Here is a 13,285-nt window from a genome sequence, read left to right on the forward strand (position 1 = left end):
CTTAAGTTTAAATCTTTAATCCAATGAGAGTCTATCTTAGTTACTGGTGAAAGGTGTGGGTCCAATTTCAGTCTTCTGCAGGTTGCCAGCCAGTTCATCCAGCACCATTTGTTAAATAGGGAATCTTTTCCCCACTGAATGTTTTTACTTGGCTTGTCAAAGATCAAATAGCAGTAAGTAGCTAGATTCATCTCTTGGTTCTCTATTCTGTTCCAGATATCTACTTCTCTGTTTTTGTGCCAATACCATGCTGTTTTGATCACTATCAATTTGTAATAAAGTCGGAGGTCTGGTAGTGTGATTCCTCCTGTTTTGTTTTTATTTCTGAGTAATGTCTTGGCTATTCAAGTTTTTTTCTGATTCCATGTAAAATGAAGTATTGTTTTTTCAAGATCTTTAAAATATGACAGTGGAGCTTTAATAGGGAGTGCGTTGAAATTATATATTGCTTTGGGTAGTATGGACATTTTAATAATGTTGATTCTTCCCAGTCATGAGCATGGTATGTTTTTCCATTTGTTAACATTTTCAGCTATTTCTTTTCTTAGAGTTTCATAGTTCTCTTTATAGAGATCTTTCACGTCTTTTGTTAGGTAAATTCCCAAATATTTCATCTTCTTTGGCACTACTGTGAATGGGATAGAGTCCTTAACTGCTTTTTCAACTTGACTGTTGTTGGTGTATATAAAGGCTACCGATTTATGGATGTTGATTTTGTAACCTGAGACGCTGCTGTATTCCTTGATCACTTCTAGGAGTTTGTAGTAGAGTCCCTAGTGTTTTCCAGATACATAATCATATCATCTGCGAAGAGCAAAAGTTTGTTCTCTTCTGACCCTATATGGATACCCTTGATCGCCTTTTCTTCCCTAATTGCAGTGGCTAAAACTTCCATTACAATGTTGAAAAGCAATGGAGACAATGGGCAGCCTTGTCTGGTTCCTGATCTGAGTGGAAATGATTCCAATTTCACTCCATTCAATATGATATTGGCTGTGGGTTTGCAGTAGATGGCCTCTATCAGTTTAAGAAAAGTCCCTTCTAGACCAATTTTCTTGAGTGTTCTGATCATGAAGGGATGCTGGATATTATCAAAAGCTTTTTCTGCATCAATTGAGAGAATCATATGGTCTTTGTTTTTTAATTTGTTTATGTGCTGAATTACATTTAGAGATTTACATATATTGAACCAGCCTTGAGACCCTGGGATAAAACCAACTTGGTCATGATGTATAATTTGTTTGATGTGTTGCTGGATTCTGTTTGTTAGGATCTTGTTGAATATTTTTGCATCTATATTCATTAATGATATGGGTCTATAATTTTCTTTTCTTGTTGGGTCTTTTCCTGGTTTGGGGATCAGGGTGATATTTGCTTCATAGAACGTGTTGGGTAGTCTTCCTTTTTTGCGTACCTTTTGGAACAGGTTGAGTAATATAGGTACTAATTCCTCTTTAAAGGTTTGGTAGAATTCTGATGTGAAACCATCTGGTCCCGGGCTTTTCTTTTTAGGGAGGTTTTGTATAGTTGATGCTATTTCTGAACTTGATATGGGTCTGTTCAGCATTTCCACTTGATTCTGGCTAAGTCTTGGAAGGTGGTGTGCTTCCAAGTATCGGTCAATTTCCTGTAGATTTTCATATTTCTGAGAATAAAGTTTCTTGTAATATTCATTAAGGTTTTTTTGGATTTCTGACGAGTCTGTTGTTATTTTGTCTTTGTTGTTTCTGATTGATGATATTAGAGATTTTACTCTTTTTATCTGATTAGGTTGGCCAGAGGTTTATCTATTTTCTTGACCTTTTCAAAAAACCAGTTTTTTGATTTATTGATCTGTTGTATTATTCTTTTGTTTTCAATTTCATTTAATTCTGCTCTAATTTTGGTTATTTCTTTTCTTCTACTGGGTTTGGGGTTGGAATGTTCTTCCTTTTCCAGTTGCTTGAGATGTCCCATTAAGTTGTTAACTTCCTCTCTTTCCGTTCTCTTGAGGAAGGCTTGCAGTGCTATAAATTTCCCTCTTAGAACTGCCTTTGCGGTGTCCCAGAGGTTCTGATAGTTTGTGTCTTCATTGTCGTTTTGTTCCAAAGAATTGGCGATTTCTTTCTTAATCTCATTTCTGACCCAGCTATCATTCAGCATAAGGTTATTTAACTTCCATGTTTTTGTATGAGTATGCAGATTCCTGTTGTTACTCAATTCAAGTTTTATTCCATGATGGTCCGAAAAGATACAAGGAATAATTTCTATTCCTTTAAATTTACTGAACACATTTACAAAATGTGTTCACTTTTGGAGTAAGTTCCGTGGGCTGATGAGAAGTATGTGTATTCAGTTTTGTTGGGATGAAATGTTCTGTAGATGTCTGCTAAATCCAAATATTGGATGGTTAGTTTTAAATCTAAGATTTCTTTGCTCAGCTTCTTGCTGGAGGATCGATCCAACGCTGCCAAAGGAGTGTTGAAATCTCCAATGATTATGGAGCTGGAGAAATCAAATTACTCATGTCTGTTAGAGTTTCTCTTATAAATTGAGGTGCATTCTGGTTGGGTGCATAGATATTAATAATTGAGATCTCATCATATTATTACCCTTAACAAATATGAAGTGACCATTCTTGTCCTTCCTTACTTTTGATGGTTTAAAGCCTACTGTATCTGCAAATAAAATTGCAACACCCGCTTTTTTCTGATTACCATTTGCCTGAAATATGGATGACCATCCTTTCACCCTGAGTCTGTATTTGTCTTTTAAGTTATGATGTGACTCTTGTATGCAACAAATGTCTGGCTTGAGGTTTTGTATCCAGTTAGCTAACCTATGCCTCTTTAGAGGACAGTTTAAGCCATTCACATTAATGGAGAGTATTGATAAGTCTGGTGGAATTTTGGGTATGGAGTTTTTCAAAGGTCCAGTGGACATTTTTAATCCTTTCACCAGTGTGGAAGTTGGAGTTTGATCCGAAGTTTCTGAGTGAGTTTACTTTTGTGGTATAGGATTGGGTTGGTCATTGTGGAGGATAGGTCTGAGAATATCCTGAAGAGCTGCTTTGGTTATGGAAAATTTCTTCAACATCTGAATATCATTGAAGTATTTAATTTCTCCATCATAAATGAAACTCAGTTTAGTTGGATACAAGATCCTGGGTTGAAAGTTATTTTGCTTTAGGAGATTAAAAGTCGATGACCACCCTCTTCTGGCTTGAAAAGTTTCGGCAGAGAGATGTGCAGTTATTCTATATTCTTTCCTTTGTACGTAATGGTTTTCTTTTGCTGGGCTGCTTTGAGAATCTTCTCTTTCATGTTAACTTTAGTGAAGCTAATTATGATATGCCTGGGGAATGACTTATTGGGGTTGAATCGTGCTGGGGTTCTGAAGCTGTCTGCTATCTGAATTTCAGATTCTCTAGGCATGTCTGGAAAATTTTCTTTCATAATTTCATGCAGAAGGGCCTCTGTGCCCTTCGAGGCCACTTCATCATTCTCCAAAATCCCAGTTATTCGTATATTGCTTTTCTTCAAATTAGCCAAGAGTTCTCTGAGTGAGTGATACATTTTTGCTCTCTATTTCTCTTCCTCTTTAAGAGATTGGGAGCGTTCGAAGACTTTATCTTCAATGTCAGTAATCCTATCTTCTGCTTTCTCCATTCTGTTGCTGAGGGATTCTACTGTATTTTTCATATCTTTGAGGGCTCTAAATTCTTGCTTCAGCATGTCTAAGTCTTTGGTGGTTTTGTCTTTAAATTCGTTAAATTCTTGAGACAACTTTTGAATTTCTCCTCAAATTCCTAATTCCGTTTTATTAATCTTGTCTGCAATCCAAATTCTGAATTCGATTTCTGACATCTCAGCCAGTTGTTTATGAATGGGATCTTCAATCACATCTGCCGTATCTTTTCTTGGGGGGGTTCATCTATTCTAGTTATTCATGTTACCTGAGTTTTTCTGCTGATTCCGCCCCATGGTTATTTTACTCCCTTTGATTTTTCCCCTGGGGCTTTATCGAGGGCCCATACAGTGTTGTGGCCTGAGAAACTGGGGCCCTGTCTTGTGTGGTGGGGCTAAGTGGTTCTGTCTTGTTTTCAGCTGGTTTCTGTTCGATCCTATTGTAACATTTACTCTGGCTTGAAGTCTCAGCTGTGTGGAAAAACAACAATTAAGTCACCCCGCCCGCCCACCTCTGGCACCAGTTGGAATAGCAAAATCAAACCTTCCTACAACCGCATATCCAGGGCACCGCCTGAAAAGTCCTCAGTCTATTAGTTCAGTTCAAAAGGTCCAAATCGATTGTCTCAATCGGCACCTGTCTCAGGTGGGAGAGTTCAAGAGTTCTCTGGGAACTGGATCACAGGCATCTGGTGACTCCTCTGATATGGCTTACTCCAGTGCTACGTGGAGTCAGGAGGAGCCACCCAGCAAATAGATAAGTCTGGGATGGTTGATGTTTCCTTCTCCACTTTGCCCCTCCGTCGGACCCAGTCACTGGTATCTCTGCAGATGGCTAACCCAGTTGCCTGTAGTGAACAGATACTCCAGGGGTTTGCACCTGCCTGAATTGCAAGGAAGTCTGCCAGGCCCCTGCAGTCTGCCACTATCTAGCAGGAGGAGATGGGGCCTGGCATCTTTGAGTGCTTGATGCAGGTGGTGGGAGGGAGGTGTTCACTCAGGCTTAGCCCCGTCCCTGATTGATGTTGCTAACAGAACAGAACAGAACAGACAACTTTGCGGGGTTCTGTCTCTGTTTCTGCTAAAATCGCCTACAGAAGACAGGCTGTTCTGAGTTCAAACGTCTTTGCTGCTGGAGGTTTGTGTCTGATTGCCTCTCTGAGTTGGCCCTGCCCTGGAAGCTTCCCGGGTTTGTGAGCAGTGTCAGGCAAATCCTTTGCTCAATGTTGGCCTCCTCTGGTTGCCCAGGGAGACAGAGGGTGTGGCTTCAGAATATCCAGAAGTGAGCCGTTTTGCTGTTAAAGAAAAAACAGCTGTGATTTGCCTCCAGGAACTGCTGCTCTGGTGTGGGCACCCAGCCGACCCTTTTCTCCTCTGTCTCGAGCCGCAGAGTCAGCACTGAGTGGCCGCAGTTTATGCTCTGTCCACACCCCTCGAGAGATCTCCGAAGAATCCGGACTCTTGGGGGGCAGGCTCCCAGACCCCCGAGTGAGAGTGGGGGGAAGCTAGAGTTTCATTCAGTTTTATGCCTGGCCATATTGATGCACGGGGAGGGCTGCTGCACCACACCGCAGGGAAGTGCCTCCGAGGCGTGACTCCCCCTTAGCTGGGTGCCCTCTCCACACTCGTGTGCCTCAGAGTCAGTGCTGAGCAGTTGCAGCTCGGGGACTGTCCACTCCCCTTGAGAAATCACCCAAGAATCCAAACTCCTGGGGGACAGGCCTCCAGACCTCAGTGAGCAGGAGGGGAGTGTTGGGAATTCAGGGTTGCCAGCAAAGTATTTTTAAAGTTTTATACAGTTTTATGCCTGGCAGGAGAACGCCATGGCACCCTAGTAGGGGAGATAGGTCCAGTTTTTAGAAGGTCTCTCCCATGGAGTGTAGTGGGAGGGCCTTTAATTTCTGCCCGTTTGTTTAATTGTGGGGCTCTTGAGCCCGTCTCATGGGGAAGGGGGACTCCCGTCGGCTTGGTGGTGGATTTTGTACCTTTTGTTTGCATCCTTGTGATCACAGCTTGCCTCAGCGGTGTTGATGTGCGTTCTTCAACCTTCTCTCTTGGTGAGGCTCAAATCCACCAGGATACTTACTAAATTCCTGTCCCTTAACTCTCCTTCTGGATGGGAGCCTCTGTTGAAAGCTGGCTTCAGTCCGCCATCTTGTCTCTCCCCCGAACAATAGAAAAATTAACCTGGCATGGTGGTGTGTGCTGGTAGTCCCAGCTACTTGAGAGGCAGAGGCAGAAAGATCAGTTGAGTCCAAGAGTTAAAGGTTGCAGTGAGCTACAGTGATGCCACTGCACTCCATCCCAGGTGTCAAAATGAAGCCCTGTCTCAAAAAAAAATACTAATGATAATAATTAGAAAATAAAGTACTGCACACCTTTCCCCCCAGGTCGCTTATATAAAACTGGTTTGGTGGTGAAGAAGTTTATGGGAAAATTTACATGTGTAAGGAACATTGACTTTCTCTTTGCTCTCAGTGCCCAACATTTGACAGCCAGTGAAAGATGGGTGAGAGATTCTTGTTTGAGGTAATTTAAGCACTCCTAGAATAAAAAGACACAAAGAATGCAATTCTTCATTGAAATGACCCATCCCAAAGAGAAGCCCAGTTGATAATATCATCCACTGAGATTTTATCACCTTTTAGTTTCTGTTTGTAAATATAAAAAGCAAGAATCAAAAGATATTTGAGATAAAAAACATTGACAAAAAAAGAAGAGGCCAATTTAAGGAGACTTTTCATGAGAAAACTACAAAAAGCTATTGTTGATATCTTCAGGTAAGTTAAAGCATATAGTGTTCCCAAAACAAAAAACAAAAGTACAGTATAAAAAATAATATTCACAGAATAAAACCTCTCAGAAAAAAAATGTAAAAACCAATGAATAAAACATTTAATACTAGGTTAAAATGGAGAGTTTAAGAAATCTCTCAGAAAGGCATTATTTGTATTCTGAGCAGGGCTAGCCTTCCCTCACCTTCCTAGTTCACGGGTGAGGGGATGAAGGCAGGGAGGGACATAGTCAACAGGGGTCAGAGCTTCAAGGAAGCAGAAAGGGAATGCTGTAGTCTGGGTGCAGAGTAGGACACAGAAGCAAAAGCTATGCTGTATTACTAGAAGGTCTCTTGTGAAGGTCACAGCCTTGAGACATAGGCCCCCTGAAAGACTGAGCTTGAATTACAAGATTTTAGAATACTTGTCACTCACACTGTACCACTACACCAGCAGGGCTCCATAGAACAACAGCCCATTACAGCTAAAAACTTGCAAGACACAAACTCTCTGAGAAGGAGCAATTGGGGAAATCCAAAGCTAAGGGTGAAGATAAGAGCAAAGACAAAGGACTTTGAAGCCTCTGACACTGTAACTATGATAACCATGAAACAAAAACACATATAATAAGCTCACCTATTCCTTGGCAAAACTGGTGTAATCACTGTACTAATAATGACCTAGTTACTCAATTCCTATTACCACATACAACTTACCTGGCTTTCAAGGGCAATGCACAATATGTGCCTAACAGGAGGAGAAGAGAAAGTCTGAAGAGCTAATGCAATCATCACGGTAAGATTCAGATATGACATTGATGTTGAAATTATCAGATTAAGAATTAAAAATAACTGTGATTAAAATGTTCATTGGTCTAATGGAAAAATTAGGCAACATATATAGATGCTTACTATGAACAGAGAAAGGGAACTTCTAAGAAAAAATAGAGGGGAAGTGCTTGAAGTCAAGCACAATGTAAGAGAAATGAAGAATGTCTTTGATGGGCTCCTCAGTACACCTGACGTAGCTGAGGGGCGAACCATCAAACTTGAAGTGAACAGAACTTCCCAAACTGAAATGCAGAGTTGAGAATGTAAAATGCAGAACAGAATATTCAAAATAAATAGGATACAACTTCAAAAAGTAGAAAATGTGTGCAACTGTAATGATACCAGAAAGTACTGGTACCACTGAAGTGCTAATTATCAGGAACTTTCCAAAATCAGTGACAGAAACCCAACCATAGATCCAGAATATGCAGAAAACACCAAGCAAGATGAATGCAATCAACCAATAAATAAACAACTAGGCCTATCACATTCAACTTGCAGGAAGCCAAAGACGAAGAAAAAATCTTGAAGAAACCTGAGGAAAATACCTTACACATGGAGGAACAAAGATAAGAATTATGCCTGACTTTCCATCGGGAGCCACTCGAACAGAAAGAAAGTGGACTGGAATGTTTCAAGAGCCAAAAAGGAGAGAAAGAAAAAAGCAATAGTAATCTACAATTACACATTAGAAAAATTATTTTTCAATGGTAAGAGAATTAAAGACTTTCTAAAAACAAAAACTGGGGAATTCATTTCAGCAGACCTGCTCTACAGGAAATGTCAAAAGAGTTATTCATGTAGAAGAAAATTGATGTCAAAATGGATCTATCTAAAGAAAAGAGCATCAGAGGAGGGGAGAAAATGAAGGTAAAATAGAATTTTTTTCCTTAATTGATCTGATAATTGTTTAAAGGAAAGATAGTAACAATGTATTGGGCGATCTTAGCTGTGAAATGACAGCAATGTCATGAGGGATGAGGGAAACTCACTGGAAATTCCATACTACCTGGGAGGTGGGATAGTCTCCTGGAAGGTAGACTTAAGTTTAAAATGCATATCATAGACTCTAATTCAACCACTGATGTTTTTTTAAAGTTCCTATTTTATCTCCTCTTTTGGGTGATCAGGAGATAAAATAGAATTATATATAATGCTGCTTAAAACTAGAGATGGCAGACAGAGTAGGGAGAGGGAAGAGAACAAAAAATGCATCCGGTAGAGAAGTGTATCAGTATGTCTGTGCGTGGTCTACACAGACGGTAAGAGAACAGATTGTGAGAGCGCGTGAAAAACAAGACTCAATATGTATTTGTCAATGCAAAACCCACTTTGAGTATAAGGGATGGAGACTGGTAGGACAGTCCTACTCTAATTTAAGAAAGCAGAACAAAACAAACAACAAACAAAAAAACAAAACGGAGAACTTGTGTTGATTTCAGAGGAAGCCGACTTCAGAACAAGGGGGATAGTCAGGAGTTAAGAGGGCTTTGCATATAAGCGCCCGCTGCCCATCAAACACCGCGCTGAATTTTTCCCATTTACATTATCTCATTTATTTCTCATGAAAATCCAACTGGGCAGTGGAATTCACACTGAACGTGAGGAAATTAACAACATGTGAAAAATGGCATTATACTTGGTCTCCTTTTGCTAAGTAACTTGCAAGGAGAAAGCAAACAGGAACATCAGCATTTGAAAACTGCAAGCAGGAACCCAGCACCCTCCGTGGGGCCAATCCTGGCTCGGCGCAGGAGCCTGTTCAAACTGCTCCACGCGCGGGACATCTGCAGCAGAGCCCTTCTCACCAGCCTTTGCCACGTGCGTTCCGCTGCTCTCTGGCTCACAGGCTGCGGTGCCAGGCGACCTCTGCCCCACGGTGTCCTGATGGCAGCTTTTGCTGCGTCCTCGCATCAGCCTTCCACGTGGCTCGGTGCTGTGTTCCGTCCGTGCTTCAGCACATTGCCTCTGCCTGCCAAGTTCGGTTAGCCACCCACTGCAGCTCCTCCTTGGTGTCCTGGTACCATTTATCATCCGCAAACATCTCGTCCTGTGGGGGAGAGCTGGAGGGAGCGTGGCTTCAGTGTTGCTGGTCTGGCTGGAATCCAGGGTCCTGTTGCCAGCGATCTGCAGTTCCATTTCATAATGGAGAGGGCTGATGGCACTGCTGGTGAGACAGCCTGAAGGAATCTGCGAGCTGCCAAGCCTTCATCCCGTTATCACTGCCCTGCATGTGAGTGTTGAAGGCCACGGACCTCCTTTCCGGTTACATGACCCCCAAGACCAGCAATCTTAAATACAGTCTCCATTACACAACAGACAACTCCTTATTTGGTTTGATGTGGGAAATTACATGCACTTTTATATCTTTACAATAAAAAGACAGTATCTTTTCATTATTACATGTACATGGCAATTTAGTAATATATACAATGAACCAAAACATTCATAGTGTATTAAAACGTTATTTTAAAAAATTATCAACCAGTATTTGTGGAAAGAAATTTTAACCCCTCACTGACATAGTACAGCATGTTGCATCTTGGTTTATGTTTCAAAGCTGAGCTATCAGGAGCAGTGATGTTTTCTTCATGTGCTCCACCTTACTGTTAGGGGAGCTAATTTCCACCTGTGTGACTAAGCTCCAGAAAACTGTCTATTGACATAAGAGAGCACAATGTTGATGAAAGCACTAGCAGGGGATATGCTGGTGACAAAGGCCCAAAAACTGGGCTCTGTGGAGCCATCAGTGTCTCCACACAAAGCAGCATGCCCCACTACACACAGGAGAGGACATGGGAAGAAAACTGGGTAGCTGTTAGCTAAGACCACTAGTGAAGGATGAGTTTCATAATGTGTTCATTTAAAATGATTAATTTTTTAAAGGATGACTGTATCACTAATGCTATTTTGCATATTTTAGCACCTTTTGCTTTCTCTAAAGTAAACACAGGAAAAGAGTAAATAGTCACACATGAAGGTTAAGGCCATCTGTGACTTTGAGATATTAGGTGGGTGGTAACTTCAACAATAAAAACAATCCAGGGCGGCACCTGTGGCTCAGTGATCAGGGCGCCGGCCCCATATGCCGAGGGTGGCGGGTTCAAACCCAGACCCGGCCAAACTGCAAGAAAAAAATAGCCGGGCGTTGTGGCGGGCACCTGTAGTCCCAGCTACTCGGGAGGCTGAGGCAGGAGAATCGCCTAAGCCCAGGAGTTGGAGGTTGCTGTGAGCTATGTGATGCCACGGCACTCTACCCAGGGCAATAAAGTAAAACTCTGTCTCTACAAAAAAAAAAAACAATCCAGTTGACAGTGCATTGAAACATTCTTGAAGGACTGTGCCATGAGGACTATGGTTTTAACAGATTGAAGGAGAAAGTGTTGGTACAAAAAGAAAGGGCAGGGAAGGAACCTGATATTAATGCCTCCAGAAATGATAAAAATATATTGAATGGATTTTATGACACAAAGACATTTGCAAATATGGGAAATTATGTTTCTTACTCAAAGAACGCTATGAGGCATGGAGTCTGCTAATGAATATTAACTACAAGAAGGTAATAAAGGAAGAGATCAGGGCAGTTTTTGCTTTTGTCTAGGCGAATTTTTGCCCCACTGAACTGTTAGGTGTGTGTCAGAAGTGGACCTTCGTGATGCCTGTGTAGGTGCCCTGCAGCCAGTTCTCCCCTCACTGAACCCGGCTGCTTCACCAAAGTGTCGGCTGCTCCATCTTTCACGTGGCTCTGAGCTTGTGCACCGTGTCACAGGAGTCCAGCTCTGTCCTTTGCCGTTCCTTTGATGTGGGACCTGGACTCTTATCAGAAATGCTTGTTCAAAAGAGGCTTTTCAGTAGCAAGTTGCTGCTGTAGCCTATCCTACCAATGGTCTTTTCGTCAGCTAAGTACATGCTAAGAATCACGTTTAAGGCTAAACTTCCCATATCTTTCTTCTGCACAGATTGTTCAGAATGCTCCCCCATGAGCTGTGTCTTCTGGAATAGTTCCTTTAGGTTACCCCTGAGTCTATCACTGTTTAGCTCAAAAAAAAAAAAAGTGCTTTCCTTCCAAATAAGTGAAAACAGCTACTACAATGAGTTAAGTGTCTGCTTCCGGGAAAACGTGTTTTGGGTGTAGAGCACTGCTAGAGTCTGTGTCTCAGGACCTGAGTCCAGGTAGCCTTTCACAAACCCTGGACCTTGCTCCGTGCGGTTTTTCTTTCCTTTTCTAGAAAACTTGAAGAGCTGAGGTCACATGTTCTAGCCCTCTTAATCTCTGTCCTTCCATACCCACAGGAGCTAGCCATGCTTGACTTTTGTGCTTTGAATTATTCTTTAACTGCTTCTTTTACCTACCTGGCAAGGGGAAGAACATGGGGTATTTTCAATTGATCCGTTGCACAGGACCTGCCCTGGACCCAAGCATAACAAACTGCTTGTGGACAGGCAGACTGTTCATGGAGCCAGCTCTCACCTCAGGTGCAGTTGTTTCTGCAGCAGGAAACCCTGTGGGCGCTAGAAACCGAGAGGGACTCCCTGCCAAGGCGGTCATTCAGGAAGGAGGCGTCCAGTCCCAAGTGCCATCTCCTCATTTTTTTTTTAACCTTTGGACCCAAAACATAATTTTTTACCCCGAAATAATAAGTTATCTATGAGAAGAACTGTCCAAGATCCCCAGGTTAATTTTTGTATTTCCAAAGCCTTTTCATTGACTCTGAGTGACTTTTTTTTCCTTTGAGGATGAAGCGTTCAGAGGCATCAGGTAAGGAAGATAAGACTCAGTAAGTTACTGAAGCTACTGAAGCTCACTCCTTGCAAAGGACAAAATGAACACACCTGAAAAGTGAGAACAGCAATACAGTGATTTCCAGGGCCGTCGGCATCAGGGTTTCTGGCAGTGGGTAGCTGGATGATGTGTGCAATTATTTGTGTTCCTGGTGCTGTTATAGGCCTGTGACTGCCTGTGCTCAGGAAGATAAGAAATGCTGAGAAGTAACAATTTTCTGCCTAAGAATGTGAGAAACTAAAGCAAAATAATCAGGGCTTTCATGATGCAGCAAGGGTGGCTAGAAAGCTTGCCAAAGTTGAGCTACTCATAAGCCCAGAATAGAAAGGCCAAGTCTCTCATGTTCTAACTACTTTCCTGAAAATGATCATTCTGAGGTCAGCATCTGAAATTCTCATATTCAAAGTCATTTGCCACTGTCCTAATACTCCCTGATACATAGCGTTTTATGCATCTGTGCTGGTTCCTCGCTGTTTATGATAGTGCCTAATTGGACGTCCAGCGTGCCGGATGCTGCATTATTCCGCATTTTCTTTCTTTCTTTTTTTTTTTACTCCTACAGTAAAGGGCTGGGGGATAAAGAAGTCTAAATACACCATGGATCCACTTTTGATGTTGTGAGAGGAGTGAGGGAGAGAGACTAAGCAAGGTGTGAGGTCAAGGACAGTCTTCAGAAGAAACTCCAAGCACGCAACCGTTAGCCAGCCACATACAGAAGGGTCGAACAGTGGGAGTTAGGTGCAACCTGAAGGGTACTCCCTGTGACCTGAGGGAGAAGGAGGGCCAAGTCTACGCTGACTAAAGACCTTTTGTGTTGCACACCTCATTTCATTCATTAGTCAAGAAAAAGGTGATAAACAGCATAATAATGAAGAAGTTCTGCTCATCAGAGGACACCACTGAGGATGCATAGGTAATCTGCAGAGAGGGAAGAAATATTTGCAAAACATGTATCTGCAACCCCATTGTTTCATTTCCCACAAGAAAAATCCTTCAGGTAGGAATTGTAGTTTCTCTTTTCTAGAAGATGAAAGAACATCAGAGTTTTATTTTTTTCCATACTTTTAATGAAAATTTTCAAACATCAATAAAGTTGAAAGAATTTTTCAGCCTAAATTAATAATCTACCACCTAGATTTTATCATTAAAATTTCATTCTCCTTGTTTTAGTTGTGTCTGCCCATACGCTCTTCAGTTGCCCATATTAGTTGAGGTAGTTGAGATTGGCTTGCA

At 41.7% G+C, this 13,285-nt stretch overlaps 1 protein-coding gene across 6 annotated transcripts in view; it reads left to right on the plus strand.

The window, feature by feature from the left end:
* The window catches only part of NLGN1 (neuroligin 1), a 1,028,955-nt gene that overhangs the window by 760,479 nt on the left and 255,191 nt on the right, over positions 1-13,285 (plus strand). The window lies entirely within an intron of this gene.

This window comes from Nycticebus coucang, chromosome 20 (genome assembly GCF_027406575.1).
Source record: "Nycticebus coucang isolate mNycCou1 chromosome 20, mNycCou1.pri, whole genome shotgun sequence".
Classification (NCBI taxonomy): Eukaryota; Metazoa; Chordata; class Mammalia; order Primates; family Lorisidae; genus Nycticebus; species Nycticebus coucang.